Genomic DNA, 26,722 nt, shown 5'->3' on the forward strand with positions numbered 1-26,722 from the left:
CTACGAAGTGAATCAATGTAGTTTCTCCCCCTCCCCCCCCCCCTCCCCCGTACCATTTGAGATGGCATGTACACTTTGTTTTAAAAGCTTCTAATTGTTTTATTTCTGTTCTCCCTTTCGTCTTTTCTACAAAGCCATACAGAGTTGGACATTAGGGGCAGTCCTGGATACAATCTGATATCACAGTACATATTTTCCAAAGTTATCATCTAAGATATACTTCTCGCCTCTACGTTCTTTTCGACTCTGCATTCTAGACAGCAAAATTTGTCCACTTCTTTAAGAGTCTCTAATCCAAGATTAACATTTTTAAGCCTAGAATGTGCAGTTGCGGTATGCATCATTTCCATACTTGTCCTTCTGTTCCTGTGCTCATTATAACTTAAGTCTAGTACGCGTTTCGTTTCGCTGGGTGTTTTATTCCTTATTCACTTTTGGTGACTGCTGCAATGGCATCAGCGCAATGCATCGGTCTGATAAATCACTTCCACGTCGAAATAGTCGATTAGTGCCCTCTGATCACTCGTAGTACTCAAGTGAAACATTAGCAGAGTTAATGAGCAACTCTACCTTACAACATTGCTGCTTTTGAACGGCACTATCATTTACTCAGTGATGACTACACCAATCTTCAATGCATAAAAATAACGGATTATTTTCTATCCGTATGTATCTGATACCACACTCTATATTACTAAAGATTTCTACGCATCTACGTATTCAAACGCAAAACACCTATTGAAATTGCCGGCCTGCGGACCCAACGAAAATACTTTGTCGTACTTTGCCTCGTACTCGGTAACGAAATCCGTAGGTCATCAATACCGGCTGCGGTATGCACCAATTATACCACATGTCACATTGCACTTCCGATTTCTGATAGAGTTTATAGATATGCTACAGGTTACCAAAGATTTATCCTGTATTGTCAGTATAATATTGTATTGATAGCACAAATACAAGATGTCGATTTATATAACATCTGTTTTCTAAAGTATCACATGGGGATTTTTTAAAATAAACTAACAAGATTATTTTCCTATTTTACATTACTTGCCGAGTTAGATTAGTTAGTATTGGCGGGTCGATAGGCTCTCTACTGATGTTTTAATCTGTGATAGTATTGGAAGTATTGACATACCATCGAGAAATGAAACAGACTGCGTTCCTGTAGTGGTATAAAACTAGCTAAACGAAATGGTAACAGATTTAACAACCGGAACTTCCAGGTGTGGTTGCGGACACATTTTGCAAACGAATTAATCTCTTGCATGTCATTGTGTGCAATGATACTGAATCTTTGGAAAACAATTACATTACAGTCTTCAGTCACACGCTAAAGGCTGCAACTAATAGTACTTAAATTTTGATGGTGCGTTTTTACCATTGCAATAAATTATACTAACGGTTTTTTATTTTAGGTGAAATTCAGATGCAATTCTTTTCTGATCCATATTTGCGAAATCCCAGGCTAAGTGCATCAGATGTCAGAACGTGTAGTCTTTATTTGATTTTGAAGCTACCTTTTGGAGGAAATACGCATCAGAACAGAGGTTTTCTATAAAGAACTTACAAAAATATTATAGGTAATATCTCCTGTCATTATCAGATATGTCTATGTAAGTGGGACTTAACATCGATTCAGACACATGTTTCCTTGAGCGAGAAGGTATAAAATTGAAAAGAGTGCTATGTAGCAAGCGTTTCGGAAACACGAGATGAAATTCCGCCGTCCTCTGCTTACGTCATTCTTCTACTACTCGGAAAGTTGTATTACTGAACAAATTGTTACAATCCATCGGCTTTGACCAATGACGTCAGAAGGTATTAGAGATGATGTATTGCGCAAATTAAACAGCAAAGACGAATGTTGAGAAACAAAGGTATGCAGAAAAAGAAAAGACATGGTAGTCCAACTGACGTACAGGATGCCAGTGTTACGTATGTCGCTTTTTTCGTATTTGATAGCACTAATATCCTATTCTTCCGTTGACCTATGCACCTCAATTGAAGTACGGAACACAAATTTTTCGTAAGTCGGACTTTTCGCATTCGATAGTACTGTTATCGACTGGCAAATATCATAGTAATTCTAGTGCTAGCGAAGGCGAAAAAAAAGCGACAGCTGTAAAATTCGTACCTCGTATTGCAGATGATGAACCCAAACACTACAGAGAACAATATAATACGACAAAGAAATACATGGAAAAAGACAAATTCCATATAACAGTAAATTTACCAGGCACAAACTCCTCTGGAAAGAACTGGCCTTGACAGACGTCAGTAAAAAGCACATACTCACATACAAATAAACAAGAAACACAACATTACAAAGAAAACACACATAACACAGATACACACATAGATACATGCATATAAACCCAGAAGTTGACACCAACAAAATGATCGAAAGCAATAAAATAAGATAACCACAGAAGAAACATTACCTAACATAATAAAAAGAAAGACGTTGCACGAACCCCAAATACTCCAAATCAATACCTTAACCATCCCGACCAGACCTACCCTTTTCCTTAACTATCATTTACCCTCCATCAATGTCCCATCTTCAACCTAGCTAACAAATTTTGGAGGAAACATTTGCCCAACACGTTTAAGAAAACACTTAAACGGGCTCTATGTTTTGGGTACACTAACCTTCCAGGAATATTCATCCAAATGGCTCTGTAGTGCCTAAATGCGGCGTTGCCCCTTCCTTACAACAGATTTTGTGGCTGACCAACAACCCTCTATACAGCTGCTACAAGCCCCATTAGTTTAACTTCTGAATTCAATGTTATGATTCACGACAAGAAGCAGAAAACTCCTGTTCCCCAAATCCCTGTAAGAAGAAAACACATTTGAAATAAATACATAACTCTCGGCCACATGATCCTCAACTAAGTTCACCTACGCTTCCTTTGTTCGCCAAGGAACCAATTTAAAAATTACATCACTCTGGGTCTAAAATTACAGCCCCAACGCAGGTTCCCCCTTTTGCACTTGGTTTTGCCAAAAGCGGACTCATCATTTTCGACAATGACACCTGTCCCCCCCCCCCCCCCCTCAAAGGCCTCCTATACTTTATATATTCCCCACAGACTTCACTACAAAAAGAATACCAATCTAAAAAGATATGATCACACACACGACATGCCACACAGTATATCCCAGACACCAACAGTATTTAATTTTTATTGAGTCTCTCAAGGCGACCTTCGATTTCTAAAACCATGTTTCTCATCGGATTTAATGCCACACTCGATCTTTGGTACATCTCCATATGAATAAATCATGGGTACGACGCGCTGACACACTTGTCAGGCGCACATGTTCTCCGCACTCACGACATCGAACATAATCATCAATAAGACCACATAATTGCAAAAACCTAATGGTCTGTATACGTCCAAAGCCTTTTTAAAGTCTTCCATATTCACAAGAATAGACAAATCTATAAATTCAAACGAAAATCAAAAAGTAAAAATTGTCCAAAATGAAAAACAGTTATTCTAAAATATCTCAGACTCACTGAGAATGAAAATAAGTACCGAATGAATTAGAGCGAACAAATGATTTAAATAAGTACAGCCGACAAAAACCGTACACATTGTCTAGCCCTATCTTTCATTTATTTCAACTTACAACGACGATGCCTCATCATAGAAGATAACCGATTTATTGTCTATGGATTGAAAATAAATACATTAGTATCTATAAGTAAACTATGACGTCATTGGCCAAAGACAACGGTTTGTATCCCATTATACGGTTGACCCTGGCTTGCATATAAGCCTGAGTCACTCAAGTCAAATTCATCTACCCATTTCCGATTCGGAGTGATCGCTATTTAAGCCGTGTTTAAGTACACCACTGTACTAAAGACTGGATTGGTCTAAATTTTGTTCAGTTTGAGGTGGAAATATTTTCTAAATTTTAAGGTTGTAAGTGGGGAAAGATAAATTCGCGGCATAATATAACTGTTATTAAAGGTGTTTAAAATTCGTACTTGCAACTAATACAAAATGTGTATTTATATCAAGAAATGCATTTCCATTCATTGACATAATACGTCGTCAGCAGTCTGAAATGAAAAGTATTTAAAAGTTCCGAATTACCTATGAATGCTTTTGAGAGACAGATGTGAATCATTCATCTGCTTGACCATGTCAGTCGATGTCATTCTCGGTTAGGATTTATGTGACGGCGTTACGGGACGTGATTCTCACACACTTTATGTTCTTTATCGGTTTTGTTTTGTTCCCTTTCTAGTCACAAATCAACTATCTGTCATCATTCCATACCTACATTACCAGATCGGACACTTCTAGCATTTTAGCGAAACCGTTGTGTAACACTGAATCATACTCGACCTGCCCATCCATTTCGGCCACACGGCTCTGGAACAAATCATCCTGTAGCCTGCGTCTTTTACAAAGTCGCAGAGCGTTCAAGACATGATTAGAGCTATGTTATCAGTGTGCAGTTTCTGTTTTTGCATATACCTGGGGTTTCCTTTCTCTTCAACGGAGATTCGGTCGCCCTCTCATATTATTAATTATTCATCCTTTTTCTCGCTCCTATGCATTTATGCTTCGCTCCTCTCATCTCATCCGTTACTCTTAGCCTACCGTTTCTATCTCTTCTTCTGCACAGCGATCTTTTTCTCCACATCTGATTCCTTCTGCGCTGCTGCCACATATTTCTACTTTGTGTCAATGAGGAACAGCTTAACGCAATGTTAGTAAGATCTCTTGGTGATCCAGAACGTCAGGACCACCTATTTAATAGAGTGTTGACCAATCTTTGGTACGTAACACAGCCGTAATTCTGCGTGCCATGCGTTTGACAAGCACTTGGTAGGTTTTTGGTCGTGTTTGGCATGAGATATGTACGCAAAGATCACGCAGTTACCATAAGTTACGGACTGGTGATTTGTGCGACGCATTCCTAGTGAGCTACGTTCCAGTCTCGATAACCTAGTACGGACTGCAACAGTAATGGTGATTTTGTTGGTTCAACGTGGGACCCCGTAGAGGTCCTCCCTTGCAGAATCACAAGTTTAACGGTTTGGCTGCAAAGTGTGCTCTGAAACGCATGTGCCTGTACCGGCATTGTATTGGGTCGTCGGGTCTTTCACAAAACTCCTCCTCTCCTGCTTTGTACAGCACGCGATAATCCGACTTCCATGGTCTGTGATGAAGCGTGGACGTCCAGCACCTTGTCACCGTCCTGTGCCCACTTTCCTGTACTGTGATGCGCAACCTGTCTGTTGTAGTGGAAGTGGATGGTTGTCTCCGTGGCGCTCTCGTGCTTACTAAAGGAACTTGTGACGAAATGTGCTCCTCTTCTTTGGACACTCCCCATTTCCTTCATCAATCCTCTCTGGTAAGAATCCCAGACTGTAGAGTAATACTCAAGAATCAGTCGAGTAAGGATTTTATAAGCCAGAGCCTCCGTTGGAGGACTGATTTTCTGGAAGATTCTTCCCTTGAATCTGAGTCTGCTATTCGTTATTCCCACGATTAGTTTTATATGGTCATTTACTTGCATGTCTGGAAGAACAGACCCTGCCTACGATTCACAGCTGTGTGAAGTAATTCGAAATTTTTGTTTTGTAAATAGTAGCCACTTTTTCTTGCAGCAATGTGTTTTATTTCTCCCAGACTCGTTTCGCCTTTTACTTCATGGCATGTTCAGTGGAATGACATAGTCATGTTTTGATATGTGATATTTGTAGACCATAAAACGATAAAAAGCAAGAGGTGAACAGCTTTATAGCCTACAGATATCACTATCACACCAAAACTGTATCATTCTAGTTTCTATTGAAGATGCCTTAAAGTAGAAGGCAAAACGTGTCTGGAAGAAATAAAATAGACTACAGCAAGAAAAGATGGTTCTTATATTTCCCAGACACGTTTCGCCAAGGTTCCAACACTGTCAGTGGGATTTTTAATTTCTTTCTATAATACCCGAAAACTGCTTTTTTTCAAGTTGAACACTTGTAAATCTGAATTCTTAGGGCAATATTAAGATATTTGAAAACAGACAAAATTTTGTATATATACCTTGTTGCCAGAGATGTGTATTTCCTGGATTTTTGTTATTTAATGCAGTTTTTGGTTTCACAGTTTGTCATGTACAACCATATAGAACTTAGTGTAGAGCAGCTTTGTACTTCGAAATTTTACTACTGGACATGTTATGGTTATGCGTACCGTTAACTAACACTGTGTGGACTGTGTTTGTGTTTGTGTTTGGAAGCGGAGTTTGGGGTGTTTTGGGTTCGTGTTGTCTGATAGTTCTTTGAAGGCAGAGAACGGAGTTCCATTGCTGAGAACCACGTGTTCATTTTATTACTTGTTTTCCTCCAGTTGTGGGTTCTTGTATTTGATGGTTTTCTTCAGTTATTAGCTTTTGTGGGTGGTTGTTGCTGCATCTGAGAATTTTCAAGTCAGTGTTGATGTTTTTGGGCCGTGTTTCATGTGTTTAAGGTGTTCAGCAGTTGTGGAGTGACAGCTGTTCTTAGTGCTCTTCTACGTCCTGTGCATGTGGTACTAAAGTTTCTACTTGTCGATCGTATATAAACCGATTTTCATTCCTGGAATATCAGTTGCTAAATATCAGATACCTTGCATTTTGCCGGCCGCGGTGGTCTCGCGGTTCTAGGCGCTCAGTCCGGAACCGCGCGACTGCTGCGGTCGCAGTTTCGAATCCTGCCTCGGACATGGATATGTGTGGTGTCCTTAGGTTAGTTAGGTTTAAGTCGTTCTAAGTTCTAGGGGACTGATGACCTCAGCTGTTAAGTCCCATAGTGCTCAGAGCCATTTGAACCTTGCATTTTTCTCTGCTTGTGTTGATTGCCCTTCGTTCTCTCTGTATTGAGTTGTCTGTCCCATAGGTTAATTTTAGCCCTTGTTTTTTGAATATGTTGCCTCTTACGTGGACTGCTGTGTTGTTGTAAATAAGTGTGTACCATTTGCTTGTTGTTATAGGTTTTCCTTGTGTGTGTGTGTGTGTGTGTGTGTGTGTGTGTGTGTGTGTGTATGTTCTGCGTTTTTCTGTGGATTTGTGTTCTGCGTGCATGTGTTTGTAAGTTGGTGACAAGTTGTTTCTTTCTGTGTTCTAAGTGTCACATTTGTTTTTGTTTCAGTTTGGTGACAGTTTCTTTATAATGTTTGTATCATATCCATTCGCTATAGCTTTTGGGACGATTGTGTGTAAAAGATTTTTTTTTAGTTGTGTTCACTGAGTGGAGTTTTATACAGTCCGTGCAGCATATACTGGAGGAAACTGGCTAGTTTGTGGGCAATAGGATGATTAGAGCATCTGTGTATGGCTGTGCTGGTGATGGTGATTTTCCTAAATGTAAAGAATTCGTCAAGGAAATTTATCATTTTGTCAATTTTAGTTTCTATGACGACTTTTATTTTTGGGTGAACTTTGTTTACGTGATTGTGGAGTTGTTGGATGCGACTGGTTGTTTTATCTAGAAGACAGATGGTCTCACCTACACAGCGATACCAATATACTATCCTGTACTGTTTGGATCTTACTGTTGTTTCAAATATTTTTTATAGTGTGACTGAGGAAGATATTGACTAGGAGTTCACTGGCTGGAGACCCCACGGAAAATCCATCCTGTTGTGAGTAGAATTGGCGGTAAAATGAGAAACAGTTTTGCCCAGTGTTAGAGTGCTACCCATTTCTCTTATGTGGGCTTCGGGGATGACATTCTGTTGATCTAATTGTTCTTCAAATTAATACAGGAGGTAGAGAACATCAAAACAAATATTTTCAATCCCTGACAGCAATTTCTGAGGCAAGGGATGATTTACACAGAAGGTAGTTTAGCATACTAATTGCAACAGAGGCATTCTCAGGAATTGCTAGAATGTGCGACCATTGCCCTGTATGCACGCAGTACATCGTCGGGCCATTGATTGTTGTGTTCGTCCCAAGATTCCTGGCATGTCAACAGTGGAAGAGCTACGGCTGTTTCAGCGACGAGGTCATTTGTTTCCACAACTGTTTCAAACATCAGCTGCTTCGTATGCCCCTACAGGTAGAAATGAAGACATGTAAGGCCAGGTGACGTGGGTGGACAGGAAATAGGCCACGTAGCCCGATGCATCGATTCCTGGCGTCAATCCTGGAACGGCCTGGCCCCATCGTGCTGGAAGTAGATCCTTTGTCTAATATTCAGGGGTACATCCAACGAGTACAGCCAACCATCCGTACACAAAGCCGTTTTGAATGTCAATACACATTCGACACGAGATCTTACGTCATCACCTATAACTAATTGTTGCCTAACATTGCTAATTGACTTGAGAGACCATACGCTTCTTATCGAAATATGTTTCTTTTAATGTTCTCTGCCTTTCGTATTAACACGAACGTGTAGTTTCGGAATACCTTGTATTAAGGCGACCGCTCGCAATAAGTGGATTTACGTTTTCGAGGCCTGGTTTGGAACAAATTTTTATCTGTCCCTGATAGGTAGTACATCAACGCCTAGCACAGCTGATTTCAAAGAATAAGCACTCAACCAATAAATTTCCAATTTTGGGTGGCCATTCCACTTTAAATCGTCCAGTACAACTACCAGCTTCCAGCGGTTCCTCTGTCATCGTTTAGTCATAAATAACGGCTATTTTCGCTTATTCGTAAGTAACTGTGCGTAATTGTCAAGGGTTACTAACAATCCCTGAACCAAGCATCAATCCTTTCCAGTCTATCTGGATTGCGAGAAAATTTTCTACCTTTGCGACCTCTCCATCAATTTTGTTATGCTTCCAGTTAATCAAGCTTCTAAACAAATGACCTGTCTTATGTTCTAATCGTTTTGATGGCCCTTGTCATGCCAATTACCTGTAGACTACAAAACGGTGAGTAATACCGCAGTTTGGGCCTCTCAAAATAAGTAAACCTGTTGTGACGTCGGTGGCATTCGTTACTTCATATACAAAAAAAATTACATGTATATTTTATATATAATATTTTTTAATTTATTAGTGTGCTTCTCTCTCTCAGGAATATTGTCTTTTCTTATCACTTTTCCTTGCTTGCGTAAGTAATTATGAAACGGGTTCTCGAAGGGCCTCAGATATTCATGTACCAACTTTAGATTTTGAACGTGATGACTAAAATACAGTTGCCGTTAAGTGAATTGAATGTAATTTTGTTAATTTCTGTTTATTGATTGCAAAGCAAGGCTTGAGAGAATTTCGATTGTTGCCGTGGAGCGGCCAAGATAAAACTTACTGAACTCAAGGAATCTGTATAGTTTAAAAACAGGAACTGTAACGTAAATTAATTATCTGTTGCAATTTAAAAAGGTTCTTATAACGAAATCTCTCTCATTTACAGTTACTGTTAACACTTTGAAAAATAAATTAATACTTCGGCGCGTAATGGCCGACCAGAGGCTGCATCGGAAGATGACCTTCTCGCAGCGCAAATTACTGAAAAAATGCTTATTAAAAATAATTAGCCTCTGCGAGCATTTGAGATGACAACTATTACAAAGAAATTCATTTTGTAACAATAATAACAAGTTTATTTTAGCAATAAATACGAATAACTTACATAAAGTATGTGCAGCCGCTAAATGGCTGCCTTCCGTATAGCGAAACAAAACAGTGTGTGTGTACCACAAAATACGTCCTTCCTCCTCGGCCGTACAATGGAGTCTCTTTTTATCCTTTTCTATTTTCATAGACATTAAATAAAGATGCTACTCTTTAATTATCGCTTCATATCAGTTGTTTCAAGAACATTAACTATATCTTTTACACTATTTATATTCATAAAATACTTAATTACGGTTTACAACCAATAAAAATGTCAATATTTATATGACGTACCGTCACACTGTACTAAACTGGTTGAAAATTAAATTTGTATATCTTGTCAGTCATTCCTGCTATGCTTCATGGGTATCACAATTTTAATAGCATGAATAGGAAAACAGAAGACAACAAACAGCAAATAACGGTTCACAACTGATTACCACAGCTCAGATGCCTGGAACTTTACAGAATCATGTGTCTTGTGGGCATTACAAGATGCCTGTAAAGCCTTTGTCAGACTTCTGGAAAACCTTTCTGTAGGTCAAGTCGCTACAGGTCGCGCATGGAACACTTTATCGGGACGACTTAACCCCTGGAGGACCGCCCGTCCAAACTTGAAAGGAAATTAAGCTTGTCGAGTTTCCAGTCGCGTCTTTAATTTAATACATCTTAATAAAATTTCCCTACCCTCTGGTCCTTACTCGAAATTTAATTCCGTCGCAGTTGAAAACTTTAATAGCATCGAGGAAGAGTCGTTGACCGCCAGGAGCAAACACGCTACCGCTTACTGAGAGATCACCAGTCATTTTCCACAGCTCCTGCTCCCTTGTAACGTGCCAGTAGCGACTACACAAAGCGAGCAGTGAGAATAACATGTGGTATTCACTAACGGTTGTCATGTATTAGCGTATTCAAGGAGTTAGGCATTTCAACTGTGGCATCACAAAACATATTTTCTCTAATGAAATTCTTCATAAATGATCCATCATAATTTGAGAAGAGCATTGGTCTACATACCTGCAATACCAGAGGAAAAATTGATCTTCATTATCAATTTTTAAAGTTGTCAGCGGCTCAGGGAGGAGTTAGGTATTCAGCAGTAAACGTTTTTGATCATTTGCCTAATAATATAGAATGCCTGACACGTAGTGAAGCAAGATTTAAATACAATTGATAGTCATTTCTCCTGGACAACTCCTTCTATTCCATTGACGAACTGCTTTTAAGTGTAGTTGCGGGAGTAGGAATAAAATGACAATGTGTCCATTAATGTTAACACTAACTACGTATACATATCCTGTAAAATGATTCGTTCCACATCATTTCGGTAAAAGAATCGTTCTAATGATCTATGACACACGTACCTAACTAACTAACTGTCATTTAGATCCACATGTTTACTATCACTTTCGTTCGGGTCACTTCTTTACTTTGCATCCAAGTTAGTTGTTCTCCTTTACACAAAGCAGAGAACTGGAGCGTTAGCCGTAACTTGTTTCATCTGCTACTTGGTTCAGCTAAAATGCTGGTATGTGTGACGTCTCCTGGTGAGACATTTGCAAAATCGGTGTAATATATGTGAAAAAAGAAATTTATTTGTATTATTATTATTATTTCATTTCTGTATGAACGATTGTCTATTATGTAGAGTCCGTAAAATAGAAAATAATCAATTTTCGTTTTTGTGTTTGTGCAATATCTATGTATCTATATTTTGCAAATAACGTCTGTGGTCAGAGAGTATGGAAATCGAAGCAGACAATGATAACTGAAAAAATTAACAAAGATATTTATTAGTGTAATGAATTGATTATAAATAGTGGAGGCTTAAATGTTACTCTCTCTGTCTTCCTGTAGCCGTTAAAGTGGTAAGAGCCTGTGACGCTCGCTTGAATGCTTGGTTAGCTTTCTTTTGTTCTTTGTTCGAGAGAGACGCCGTTGGAGGTTGATGTATAAAAAAGGCGTGCACTTTGAATTTATATTGAATTTTGAATATACAAATTGTTGAAAATACTTACAATAATTTATTGCTAGCTTGTCCAGTATTTCACTTCACATTTCTCGCCGTTTTCAGCACATTTAGAATTTTTCATGAAGCTGAGCTAGGCCGCGATCGCGGGAGCCGCTGCAGCGCCAAATTCAAATTATAATTGAATGAAAGCAGTCTTCCCGCAATTAAGCGGTCAGGTAATGGTCCATTAAAATTATTACTTTCAGCTTCTCGGAGACCTCAGTGGAGAACTGTGGATTTTATTATGTCATTTTCAGGTGGACGTCGGCAACTGCTATTACAATCTCAGTGATGTAAATAATTTACGTAAATCAGAGTGGTATTACTTTACTTGTATGATATCAAAGACTGCTGTGCTGAAACCTGTTCTGGCTAATAATCATATTAAAATAAAATTTCATTTTTTGTTTCATACTCTCGTGTTAGTGGTGGCAATCAAGAGTGTTCATATGTTAATAAATCCACTACGGTTTTTATGTTTAGCGAACGTAGCATACTGTAACTTCTGTACGTGTAAATAAGAGTAATCCTCAGTGCATTTCAGAGATGAAAGTAGAGAAGGGCATGTTTAATTTCGTAATTAGTTACAGTAATTATACCGTGTTCCATTTCTAACAGGCCAGATCAGGATTATACGGAAATAGTTTGCAAAACAAAGCTCACACGTTCACAGCAGGAAACCTTTTAGTGTTGTACGTAGCCCCACATAATAGGTCGAGGTGCACAAAGTTGAAGTTTTACAACTACAGAAACTAATAGTGAGAATCGCATGTTATCTTTTGTGCTCGCAACAATAAGCAATGTACAGTTAATTAAAATGTTATGAAACATAATTTGGATATAAAATCAAAAGGTGCGCGGTGGGGCGACGACACATGGGCATGGGCTTAACCGGTGTAGAGTGCTACAGTTTTTTGCAGCAGTGTTTGCAGACTGGCAGTTTAAACAGGCCAAATGAGGGCTTTCTGGAAATAAACTCTTATGTTGCAGATAAGTCGTATCTTCGCAGTTTCGTTTTTCCCACGAGTGCTAAACACGCAAGGTATTCAGGAGAATTTCTCTGAATTTGCTAAGATAGGATATGTACTAATCGTGAAGAGCTGTGAGAGCTTGTCGTGGGTCGTGTTTGGATAGCCCAGTTGGCAGAGCACTTGACCACGAAAGATAAGAGTCCCAGGTTCGAGTAGTCGTCCGGCGCACAGTTTTAAAATGCCAGGAAGTTTCAAATCAACACAAACTCCGTTGCACAGTGGAAATACATCCTGGAGAATTCTAGTAAATATTTGTCACTTACTAATTTATATTCATGTGAAGAATGGATGACAAAACAGATTGAAGCTATAGGCTGGACACTGAAAGGCACACTGAAGGAAAAAATCAAAGCACAAACCCACTTGCGTTATTTCTTATTGACGTGTAAGCGACACATGACCAGAAACAAGGAGAGCCGTATAGAGTTGACACTTGTATAATTCCGTGTATTTTGTCGGTCGGCACAGGGACGGTTAATGCCGTTTGTGGATGACGCCGGAGTTATCGTCCGATGATGTCTTACACGTTCTCGACTGCAGAGAGATCTGCAGATCGGGAAGGTTAAGGTAACATTTCGACAGCCTGTAGAGCACGTCGGGTTACAACAGCGATATGTGGGCTAGCGTTAACCTGTTGTAGAAACCCACTGGTACGCTATTCATGAATGACAGCATGACAGGTCGAATCACCACGTACAAATTTGCAGTCAGGACGAGTGGAATACCACGAGAGTGGTCCTACTGTCCTACTAAATCGCATCCCACACCATAACTCCATATGTAGGTCCAGTGTGTGTAGCATGCAGACAGGATGCCTAATCTGCATTTGCGATCCAAAATCTCGAATGAGGTGTGCGCCCATGCTGATTTTGAATTGGAGCTCTCTCTCTTTTTATTTACTTGTTTTTTGTTTTAGCACAATGAGTTTCTATTCATTGTGACACACAAAGTTGACACAATACATTGCATGGTGTCTGTTCCCTTAATTGAATCCGATGACGATATTTCCGAAAAGTGTCATTAAAAGGAGTGGCCACAAATATACCTGTGGCTATTTTGCTACTTTAATAGTGTCCATAATAGCTATTACCATTCTCACACCTTCTTCTAATCAACACATGGTCATCGCTGGCACCGAGGTAGATCCAGCTTTCATCAGAAAACACAACAGATGTCCGCACTGACCCCAAATTAGCTCTCGTTTGACACCACTGAAGTCACAAACGACGATGGTTTGGGGTTAGGGGATTGCATGCTACTGGGCTTCTGAATCCGAGCTGTTCTTGAAGTAACCAATTTGTAGTCGTTGTGTCACTGTGGTGGCAACTGCTGCTGGAATTGCTGCTGCGGATGCAGTACGATGCTCCAGAGCCAAGTGCCGAACGCATTGGTCTTCCTCTCAATGGTGTCACTGGCTGTCCGCACTCCAGTCTTCTTGAGACCATACATTCTTGTAATCAGCGCTGGCAGCAGTCAATAACTCCAATCCAGCCGAGTCTTCCTGCAGTATCCCAGATAGGAACATCCAGTTTCAGGTAGCCCAATTACACGAATTCAAACTATGTGGGATGTGGAAAATGGAGTCTTTGTCGCCTTAAGGGAAGCCGGAACGATGAAACTAACAAAATTAACATTTTTTTGTTTTTTTTTTTCATTATAAAATTATTTGGCGTTCTCTTAACAAAACAAATCAAGTTTCACCCTTCTAAGTGAATTCTAAGTGTGTTTTTTATCGCTGCAAAATTGACGCGCCGTATAAACGGTTGTAGCGTCTTGGTGTGTCATCTCTGACGGTGCCGCTCGCTGGCTGCAAGCAGGGTATCTTTGCGGAATTAGACAGTGTTTTGTTTTCCAACGTTGTATGGCTTTATCTCTGTGGCAAGTGACTGTTCATATCGGTAAACATAAACGCTATACCGTGTGTGTTGACTTGTGGAGTTTGCTTTGTGTTCTTTAGCTGTTCAATTTTGCATATTTGACGAATTTTGCTCGTACCTGTTTTACGTATTTGGTTTGTGGATATCAATATGCCCCGTTTCAGCAATCGAGTGTTTAAGAAAGAGTCACACTGTTTTGTTGTTTTGAAGGGAGATGCTTCTCAGACTACTTCACCGATTACTCCTAATGAATGTGATAGAATTTCTTCCAGCAAGAAACTTTGTAACAGCAAAGAAAAATTAGAAAACTATGAAAGTGACAGTAATGATGTGAATGAAATAGTTAAGATTTCTTGCTCTCTAATATTTTGAAACATAACGTATTATGCCAAGTTTGCAAAGAAAGAGGACTGGAAATGAAAATAACTTCACACATTGGTTTGGTATGTAAAATGTTTTTGAAGTGTAACAAATGTGCTGCAGAGGTTTCGTTTCTAATTCTAATACTATTCCTCGTAATGGTAATAGAGCAAAGAAGGTGTATGATACAAATATTGGGCTAGTGTATGGCTTACGTGGCATTGGCAAGGGCACTGCTGCAGGGGGAATATTATGTGGAATTATGAACTTGCCAAAACCACCAACCAAGTTTGGATTTTATAATGAATTGGTGGGATCTTCTGCTGAAGATATTGCTCAAGCAACAATGAAGAAAGCAGTTGAAAAACTGTGACAGAAAATGGGAATTGTAGAGATTTAACTGTTGCTTTATATGGATCATGGCAATGTAGAGGTCATAAATGTCTAAATGGAGTTGTGACAGCTACCAGTGGAGACAGTAATTGACGTTGCTATTCTCTCAAAACATTTTAGATGTAAGTGCAACACCAAGGACGAACATAGTGAAAGTTGTGAAGCAAATTTTCACGGCACGAGTGGAGCGGTGGAAGTAGAGGGAGTGAAAGCAATTTTTTCCATATCACAGGAGTGGTATAATGTACGATACACTAATTATCTAGGAAATGGTGATTTTAAGGGATATAAAGCTGTAGAGGAACTCAAACCTTATCGCAATGAAATTCACATTAAAAAACAGGAGTGCATTGGACATGTGCAGAAGCGCATGGGGGCTCGCTTGCGCAAACTAAAGCAGACATTAGGATCAAAGAAGCTTAGTGACGGTAAGACCCTTGGAGGAAGAGGAAGATTGACAGATGAAGCAATTGATAGATTGCAGAGGTATTATGGGTATGCAATTAGGCAAAATACAAGAAGCATTGAGCATATAAAGAGAGCAGTATGGGCATTATTTTTTCATAATGCATCAACAAATGAGCACCCACAACATGCACTGTGCCCCACAGGTGATGACGCATGGTGTAAGTACCAATCAGGAAAGGAATATGCCCATAAAAACAGTTGCTAAATGCTGTAATTGATGTAATTAAGCCCATATTCAGAGATTTATCGCAGCCAAGTTTATTGGAAAAGTGTTTACATGGGAAAACACAAAATCCAAATGAAAGTGTAAATAATTTAATGTGGATTAGGACTCCCAAATGAGTGTCTGTACAGATAAAAACATTGCATTTTGGAGTGTATGATGCAGTGGCGACATACAATGAAGGAAACATTATCAAATGTGATGTGCTGAAACTTTTAGGTTTCTAACCAGGACACAACACCATTTCCACAATGCGCCTAATAGATGAAGAGGTGCAGGAAGAAGAGACAAAAGCCTAGAACATGCAGCAAAAGAGCATAAAAATCCAGTGAAAAAGAAACTAACTCTGGAAAAAGAAGAGGATGCTGATAATCCAAGGGGCAGGAAAGTATTAAAAAAACTTTGGAAGCCATTTCCTGTAACTTTAATATTTTCATCTTTGAGGAACATTCTCTCGAACACTGCTAACAGTATATCAAGGAAATTTATATACAATATTGTTTACTTCTTTTCCTTAATTTTTATAACAAATTGTAAAAATAATTGTATTATTCAAGAGTTATAGAAGAAAAAGTGCAATATCTTAGAGAACAAAATAAACATCTGTTTAAAAAAATTGTAAAACAAAAACCAATAAATATTTCTTAACATGGAATTGTAGCTTTTTAGAGAAATATTCACTGAACATGAAGTCAAAATTTCAGAGCAGTATGTTTAATGGTTTAAGAAACAATGTTCCTTGTATTTGCTAAAATTAACATGGAGGAGATGGATCGTTCCGGCTCCCCTTAAAGGTATTCTTGAGTAACATCAACTCACCACGTGGGATCTCAAAGGTAACTAACGCTCAAGTCCGTTACAGCGTGTATTTAAAGCAAACTTGAACTGCATCCTCATAGTCACTTGCGCGACTAAGGCGGAATTTGAATACGCATCGTCTATCAGCTGTAGAAACAGACCTACCACCTTCCATTTAGGACGCATAACTCCTTCTTGGTGTTACGATTTTTTTTCTGGTAGTATACATAATTAAGTCTGTGAATAAACCTCAGAGCGCGTGTCCTACTTGCATTTGTCTGGTTGTTTGATAAACGATAATCTGTGAGTCGTACGTTTACTGCCAAGATTGACAGACAGTACTGGTTCTATTTCAGCGGTATGTTAGGAGGCAGGCGGCGTATTTCGTACGAGGCAGCCTCTGCGAGGGCGGTAATTAGTGCCTTTCAGGCCTCTGATTGGCGAGACGCGGCGTGAGATCCACTCAGAATGAACTCATTAGGCCGAGAAGCCATGAGGCCTGCCCTGGGGCCAAATACAGAACTGGAGCGCCGCGACTCTGCCGATCCGTGTGCCAATCGCCTCATCAACTCAGCACCCAGAATGAAAAACTCTGTGGCGCGACACTGAACGTGTGCATCAGTTTCTCTGACAAGTGAAACACAAAGAAGGAACATTTCATCCCACGTAGCGTATTTTCAGGTGCGTATTATGACGTTCCGCCCCTTTATTTAACCCCCTACATACAGGTATTCACGTTCAGCTGCCTCTTTTTGCCCCCCCCCCTCCCTCCCAATACTTCTATCGGAAATTAATTGCGATATGATATTGTAGTGCCTGTATTGTTCGGAAGCACGAAGGAATGCTCCTTCCGACATACATGCTTGTGCGAAGGAACAGGTACTGTGACGACTACAGCCGTTATGAGATATACGATATGTATTCGCAGTCGCGAATATGGTCAACCATCAATTGTGTAATGCAATAACGACAGTGAAAGTTTGTGCTGGTCCTGGACCCGAACCTTGATTTCCCGCTTATAGCATTTATCATACCATTATGCTATCTGAGCACGCTTCACTGCCATACATCATCAGCCATGTGTCTACAGCCTGCACTCGTTTACCCGTTATGTATGTTCCCATACACGATGTAGCGAGTGCAGGTTGTACACACATTGTTATGGTGCTCGCTTATTTCCAAGTCCGTATCGATCCTAGTGCTGAGTTTTCACTCGGATGGCGCTTTGGCGTTAGGCGGTTGTTTCCGTGTGGGATCGCTGGCCGGGGCTTAGCTGGAGGCGTGTGAGGAAGGAAGAGGTGGCTGCCTTGGCGTCAAGACAGTTCGGCTCGGCTGGGGTTTTGCGTCTGGACGCCGAGTGGGGCCCGATGGGAAGACCGAACAGTGATTTTACGGCGAATAGTGTGGACAGCGGCGTGGTGTGCCGTTTAACTTGATTCGCAAGGGGGGCAAAATCTCGCCTGTTTTAGTTTGTCGAGCCTGAGTTTGAAATACCTTCTATGTGCGGAGGGATGTCATTTCGTCCTCCTGTCTCTCCGTCGCTGGGATTGCTATCCTCGTTTACCGTCCCGTGGATGTATATCGATGGGCTACGCTGCTCTCCGTATTCTACTAGACGCTGGTGATGGAAGTGCGTCGTTCAGCGGCACGTTAGTCTGGATGCTTTATGTTTGATCTTCAAGTGCATAGTCTTCGAGCGGCACTCCTTAGAGTTAGCCTCGCGCAGTTAGATTGGAGTTTATTTTGTCTTGTGGTGCTTCCTCTTTCCGTCAACGAAGGTTAAGCGTGATTCTGCTCTCCTTACGACGCTTGGCACCTCAGCAGACGGGTCGGAGCCACCTTCGCGACTAAACGGAAGCCTTTGGAGTGAGCGGTCTTGTGTTTTGCACAGTGTTCATAAATTGTTGTTTTGGTGTTTAGTTGGCTGAGGTTTCTTATGGATTTCCTGGGATTTGGTCTGTTGTCCGGCCCGGACTAGGTCTCGTTATTTTAAAGGTCGGTCCTTGTTTTGACTTAGTACGATTTTGGTTTATTGGCTGGTGGTTCTGGTAGTACGCCGGGCCTCTGTGGTTGTGTTGCATTTTGTATGGGGCTGTGTTGAAACGGTCCTGTAGCCAGCTTTCATTAGTCCGGTAGCCCATTTTCACTAATATTTCTCTTTCCTTCCTTGTTTCTCTTTTCCCATAATTATCATAGTGGTGTGATTGAATGAATGTGGTTGTGTGTCACGTTGCTAGACGGTGGCGTAGTCTGCTGCAGAAAGTCTGCGATAGTCGTACAGATTCAGCAGGAGTTGTACAGAATAGCCAACTCTCGTAGTGGTCGAGTAGGCAAAGAGGTTTTCGCTACTTGTGAAAAATCCACCTGCGTTACGTTGTGGCAGAAATGGCATCTTTGGGTTTTCCGGGCCACGCGGAGCGTGGAAGAGGCTGGAGAAGAAGCGGGAGACAGTCTGCCGCCGGTACGGGAAGCGTCCACAGCTGTGCTCCAGTCGAAGAAGGGTGAGTTAGACTGACCGCGTGGCGCGCTGTTACTTGGCGAGGGGAGAGCTGTTAGCTTTTGGCCTCGCTTTTCAAATCTGGAAGATTGCTTTGCCTTGACGCAGCAAGGAATGCAAAACTTTGGCAGATTTTTCTTTTAGTAAATTTCTGTAGCAGACTTGGATCCTCCGGAAGAGCGCCACACAAAGTTGTCGATAAGAAGTGAGCACTCGCTTCTGTATGAATGTCTGTCTGCCTTCAGCTGTGCCTGCATAAGCTTTCACCTTTCTAAATATTTAGAGCTTTGCCTTCTCGTAAATTTTCCTTGCTTTATGTGTCTTTCGTCCGTGGGGAGCCAACCACGTGGTAGAACATTATAGTTGTTGGGCTACCGGCATCACTAACTGTCCGATCGCATGTTTGTTTTAGATAATGTTAACATGATTGTGTGATGTGATATTTTTGGAATTTGACACTATACCTAGAAATTGTCTCCAGAAACCACGTGTTATCAGGAATCGGTACATGCCTCACATCCTTATCTTAGGAATAAATGATTTTATCTACAATTTTCTCTTGTGTTCCGAGATTACGTTTTTGCACCTAAGCCAATCACCTAGTAGCTTTCCCGTTAGCACATCCAATGCGTTTCCTTATGCACAGGTCCAGTGATTAGTCTCCCCTTGTATTTTATAACAAATGCTTTAGATTAAGTCTTATTTTCAGGTGTGTTGCTGGGAGCTGATCGTCTGCACAGTGTTCTTGCATGTGCTATTTTATTTTAAATGTTTGATTGTCGTGAACGGTGCACGGGGAATACTATTAGTTACATCGTATCCCCTATGAGCAACATCACAACATATGCATTTTTGTGTGTTTTTGGTCTCTCATCAAATTAATTTATTTTCCGACTCGACCAAACCTTTGATTAGTTGTATGGTTAGAGTCGGTGGCGACCCTAATCTTCTCACGTTAATTTCATAAGCAATAAGTATTTCCATTCCCAATAATAACGTAATAACCCATAGTAACAGGTTAGTTACAGTGTACTCGGAGCCGTGGAGTACCAAATGGTTCAAGTGGCACTGAGCACTATGGGACTTAACATCTGAGGTCATCAGTCCCCTAGAACTAAGAACTACTTAAACCTAACTAACCTAAGGACATCTTACACATCCATGCCCGAGGCAGGATTCGAACCTGCGACCGTAGCGGTCTCGCGGTTCCAGACTGCAGCGCCTAGAACCGCACGGCCACCGCTGCCGGCCGTGGGGTACCATTTGTGTGAACTGCTTCACTGGGGAGTACTGATGGGGCCATTCTCGGTCCTCTGCTGTATATTATTTTAAAGGAACATTATCACTTAAATAATTTAATTCTTGTTGCGTTAATTGCAATTTGGGTACTGAGAAATTAATCTGTTTATTACCGAAAGATCTTAAGCTCATACTCATATGATGTGAGTTTCTTAAATTATTGTATTTTTATGCCACGCTATTGTTTTTCTTTTGTTAATTTACTGATCACTGGTGTACTGTTCCAAGTATTAAAATGTTTCAGGTAGCTATTGGGTAGAACGCGCGGAACCGCAACGGAGAGAGTAGTTGTGTGCCTTACGTGTCCGTTGTCGGCACGGCCTGGTGTCCGTTGTTTGTTTTGGTGCACCTGAGTTAAGTATTGTGTTGCCTCCTCCCTTGCAGACCCGTCGTGTTCTGCTCATAGACGTTTCCTTCTAGGCATTTTAGTTAATTTTATGCTAGTATTTTTTTTCTGACATTGGTAAAATTGTTCGGCCTTCATTATGCACACTGTTTGTCATGGCGCAGTTGATGTGCCATTGTAATTTATTAAACTCCATTGTGTGCCCTTTGTGATACACATTGTTTATTGATTGAGTACGGCAATTATAATGTCTCATATATCATGATGTGCGTGTGTAATGGTGCAGTGGCTGGCTCTGAGCACTATGGGACTTAACATCTATGGTCATCAGTCCCCTAGAACTTAGAACTACTTAAACCTAACTAACCTAAGGACATCACACAACACCCAGTCAACACGAGGCAGAAAAATTCCCTGACCCCGCCGGGAATCGAACCCGGGAACCCGGGCGCGGGAAGGGAGAACGCTACCTTTGTGCAATAAATGGATTATTGCTATTTCTGTTTTGGCGCCCTTATGCCTCCTTTCTTGTCCCTGTTGGTACGCTATCCTTGTACTTGTGTTGGTAGACCACATCACACATCGTTGATATATGGAAGTTCTGCTGTGTCTATAAAGTGTCCTCTGATAGCATAATGGTAAGACGACAGCTTGCGACAAGCATAAAATTCGGTTTGGAGTCCCGATCTTACACAAATTTTCACTATCATAACTAGATAATACAGCTGATGACTGTCCATATTCGTAACTGTCGAATAAATTTCATGTACGAAATTAATTGGCTTGTCCCGTGACTAAATGGTAATTTTTTTACAAACTACTCTAACAATACTTAGGGTACAGAATTTTTCCGTAGTACTGATGAACTGTGTGCGTTTCAACTTCAGAGAATTGGCAGCAATAATTAAAATTAGACATATACCTCTTCTGTTCACATACCTCCATTGCACAGAAAAAGTACCGCATACACTGACAGTAAAAGGATAACACAAAGTATCTGTAAACACTTATTGAGAAAAAGACAACTATTAAAAAGGACACGTTAAGGCAAATGGAAAGTGTAGGTGTCTCACTGATCCTGGATAATTCACGTGTCCGTACTTTAACACACATTGAAACGTACACCTTAACTTAGTGTTTTTAAGACATTTCAAGTCGTTACACAAAACTTCTTACCGTTACAGAAATCTGCGAGTCCTCCAGTCTTGCACCGGACTGAATTCGTTCATCCCACCCGCAAAAAAATTATAATGAGTCCCCTTCGGCACAGTACCTTTGACTGAGAACACCGCTTCTCTTCCCTTTCCGCTGCCCCATTTAGAACTGTCAATCTCTTCCTTCGTGATGGTTACACTCGATCGCTCTCGCCGCAATCGGCACTCACTATTCACGCTTACGGCTGCGAAAACCAGGCTAACACCGACTACCTGTGCTCCCCTCGCGTTCCCGCAGTTCGGTACACTGCTCGTCTTCGCAGTCTTCTAACTGGTTGTCTCAACAAATTCAATAAAACATAGCTCCCATTCGTCACTGAATTTCCAACACGCCCGTTGTCCGGAACCGAGAGACATCATTTTACAAAACGAGAGCTACAGTTTCTGTCTACACGATAGTTATAAGAGTTTGTAAGGGGGGAGGCTGTGTTTCAAAACAATTTTCAGGAGTGGAATTCCATGTTTTGCCAATTCCGAGTCATATATCTTTGAAGTTAGCCAATTAGGTCGTTCTGCATGCAAATTCAAGCACCTACAGGCACTAAAATGCTGTAATTCATAGACGTCTGTGGGTCTGTGAGTTACCCCTAGCTTAAATGCTCATTTCCTGTTAAAACGTCACTTTTTCGGTTGCGATAAATTTAAGCTATACGAGAAAAACCTACGTTTGTTCGGTTCGAGGAAACCAAACTAACGAAGTGTAGAGTGCCACTGTCTTTGACAGACTGCTTTAATTTTCGCATGTCACGACCTGATTGACTAACTTCAATGCTAAATTACTCGGAAAGGGAGGAACGTATCGAATTTTATTCATCAATTATTTCGCAGCACAAACATCCCTGCAGCTACCTTATACGCATTTCAGACAGTTTATGACCACCTTCTGCAAACTCAGACACTCGTCTCGTATTAAAAAATAGCTCTAAAGATCTCAGGGCCGGTACAGTTCCATTACTATTCCAGATATCTGTAACCCATCTGGGCATAAAGTTGGACAGTCCTTGGGTGATAGACATGAGTATGTCCTTACAGCACACTTGAACTTCATTTTAGAGTCGTCTATAGTAATGGCTGGCGAGATCTATAGTAGACGCTGGAGAGATGGCGTGACACTATTTAGGCATCCAATCACCGGATGATTTCAGTAGCTGAGATATCTGGAGGCTAGAATGTCCTGGTCCGAGCAAGAGTCGGAGATCCCTCCTACGGAGATATGTAGGACAGCACAGGACAATTGCATTCTTACGTTAGCTTGCTGAGAGACAACAAACACACCCTGCAGATCAGGCACAGATACCAACGTGTTAAAAATGTGAATCCCTCTTACAAATGACCTGCCTGCGAACGGCAGATGATTATATAGAACACTGAGGTGACAAAAATCGTGGGATAGCGATATACACAAATCCAAATGGGTGTACTATCGCGTACACAAAGTATAAAATGGCAACGCAGTTGAGGAACTGTCATTTATACTTAGGCAATTCAGGTGAAAAGGTTTCCTATGTGATTGTTGCCGCACGACGAGAATTGAGAGACTATGAATGCGGAATGGTAGTTGTAGCTAGGCGAATCGGTCGTTCCATTTCCGAAACTGTTAGGAAATTCAATATTCCGGCACCCACTGTGTCAAGAGTGTGCCAAGGATACCAAATTTTAGACATTACTTCTCACCAAGGACAACGCAGGGACCGACAGCCTTCACTTAACGACCGAGAGCAGCATCGTTTGTGTACATCTACATTTATACTCCGCAAGCCACCCAAAGGTGTGTGGCGGAGGGCACTTCACGTGCCACTGTCATTACCTCCCTTTCCTGTTCCAGTCGCGTATGGCTCGCGATAAGAACGACTGCCGGAAAGCCTCCGTGGGCGCTCGAATCTCTCTACTTTTACATTAGTGATCTCCTCGGGAGGTATAAGTAGGGGGAAGCAATCTATTCGATACCTCATCCAGAAACGCACCCTCTCGAAACGTGGACAGCAAGCTACACCGCGATGCACAGCGCCTCTCTTGAAGAGTCTGCCACTTGAGTTTGCTAAACATCTCCGTAACGCTATCACGCTTACCAAATAACGCTGTGACGAAACGCGTCGCTCTTCTTTGGATCTTCTCTATCTCCTCTGTCAATCCGACGTGATACGGATCCCACACTGATGAGCAATACTCAAGTATAGGACGAACGAGTGTTTTGTAAGCCACCTCCTTTGTTAATGGACTACATTTTCCAAGGACTCTCCCAATGAATCTCAACCTGGTACCCGGCATACCAACAATTAATTTTATATGATCATTCCACTTCAAAACGTTCCGTACGCATACCCCAAGATATTTTACAGAAGTAACTGCTACCAGTTTTGTTCCGCTATCATATAATCATACAGTAAAGGATCCTTCTTTCTATGTATTCGCAATACATTACATTTGTCTATAGCATCATCCGCGAAAAGCCGCATGGAACTTCCGACACTATCTACTAAGTAATTTATGTATATTGTGAAAAGCAATGGTCCCATAACACTCCCCTGTGGTACGCCAGAGGTTACTTTAACGTCTGCAGACGTCTCTTCATTGAGAACAACATTCTGTGTTCCGTTTGCTAAAAACTCTTCAATCCAGCCACACAGCTGGTCTGATATTCTGTAGGCTCTTACTTTGTTTATCAGGCGACAGTGCGGAACTGTATCGAACGCCTTCCGGAAGTCAAGGAAAATGGCATCTACCTGGGTGCCTGTATCTAATATTTTGAGGGTCTCGTGAAGAAATAAAGCGAATTGGGTCTCACACGACCACTGTTTCCGGAATCCATGTTGATTCCTACAGAGTAGATTCTGGGTTTCCAGAAATGGCATGATACGCGAGCAAAAAACGTGTTCTATAATTCTACATCGGATCGATGCCAGAGATATAGGTATATAGTTTTGCGCATCTGCTCGACGACCCTTCTTCAAAACTGGGACTACCTGTGCTCTTTTCCAATCATTTGGAACCTTCCGTTCCTCTAGAGACTTGCGGTACACGGCTGTTAGAAGGGGGACAAGTTCTTTCGCGTACTCTGTGTAGAATCGAATTGGTATCCCGTCAGGTCCACTGGTCTTTCCTCTGTTGGACACTTATTTCGATGTCAGCCGTTTTTTCGTTCTTGCGTGTAGATCTGTCAATGTTAACAGACAAGCAGCACTGCATGAAATAACCGTGGGACGTACGACAAACGCATCCGTTAGGTCAGTGTGGCGGAATTGGCGTTAATGATCTATGGTTCCAGATGACCGACGTGACTGCCTTTGCTAATAGCACAACGTTGTCTAGTGCCTCTCTTGGGGTCCTGGCCAAATCGGTTTGACACTAGAAAACTCAATGACCATGGCCTGGTCAGATGAGTTCCGATTATAGTTGATAAGAGATGATGATAGGGTTCAAGTACGGAGCAGATCCAGTGAAACCACTGACCCAAGTTGTGAACATGGCACTATGAAAGCTGGTAGTTGGTCTACACTGGTGTTGGCTGTGGATTGATCCTCTGGTCCATTTGAACAGCTCATTGACTTTATATGGTTATGTTCGGCTGCTTGGAGACCATTTGCAGCCATTCACGGACTTCATGTTCCAAAACTACGATGTTCCGTCAGCGGGTTACAATTGCTCCCAAATAGCTTGATAAACGTTCTAGACAGTTCGAGCGGATGACCTTGCCACCCAGATTGCCCGACATGAATCCTATCGGACATTTATGGGACATAATCGAGAGATCAGTTCATGCACAACATAATGCACCGGCAACACTTTCAAAATTATGAACGGTTGTAGAGGCAGCATAGACTGTTGTTTCTGCAGGGGATTTTCATAGACTTATTGAGTCCATGCAAAGTCGAGCTGCTGTACTACGCCGGACAAAAGGAGGCCCCACACAACATTAGGAGGCATTCCATGACTTTCATGACCTCAGTGTAGTTGCGTGCTACTAGCCGCACAAGGTAATTACTCTAACTAGGATAGTAGTACCACTACAAGGCGCAGCATGAGAGTGACAAATGTGATCTGGTTACATTAGTTTTCCTTGGAGCCTCTCCTCAAGGATATGTCCATTGCGATGCCGAAACGAAACTCATCTGTAAATACTCCTGTTACCATCATGGGCGCACTTCTCTCCGATGCTGTCAACAGACAAAAAAAATGGTTCAAATGGCTCTGAGCACTATGGGACTTAACTTCTGAGGTCATCAGTCCCCTAGAACTTAGAATTACTTAAACATAACTAACCTAAGGACATCACACACATCCATGCCCGAGGCAGGATTCGAACCTTCGACCGTAGCGGTCGCGCGGTTCTAGACTGTAGCGCCTAGAACCGCTCGGCCACACCGGCCGGCCAACAGACACATGCTGACAGTTAGTGATGACCTAGGCGTTGTCACCCTGTGCGTGTGATTTCTTGCCTTACTGAGAACACGTTACGTACCTTTATTAAAGTTGTATTTTGACATTTAACATTTCAAGTCCTACTAACATTACTGTTTGCTTCTGTTTAGTGAACAAAAACTATGTTTTAAGTCACTTAATGTTTCATAAAAATGCTACTACCAAGGGCATTTTTTAGTCATCGAGTGCTCTCACATTAAAAATTAAT

This window comes from Schistocerca piceifrons, chromosome 8 (genome assembly GCF_021461385.2).
Source record: "Schistocerca piceifrons isolate TAMUIC-IGC-003096 chromosome 8, iqSchPice1.1, whole genome shotgun sequence".
NCBI lineage: Eukaryota > Metazoa > Arthropoda > Insecta > Orthoptera > Acrididae > Schistocerca > Schistocerca piceifrons.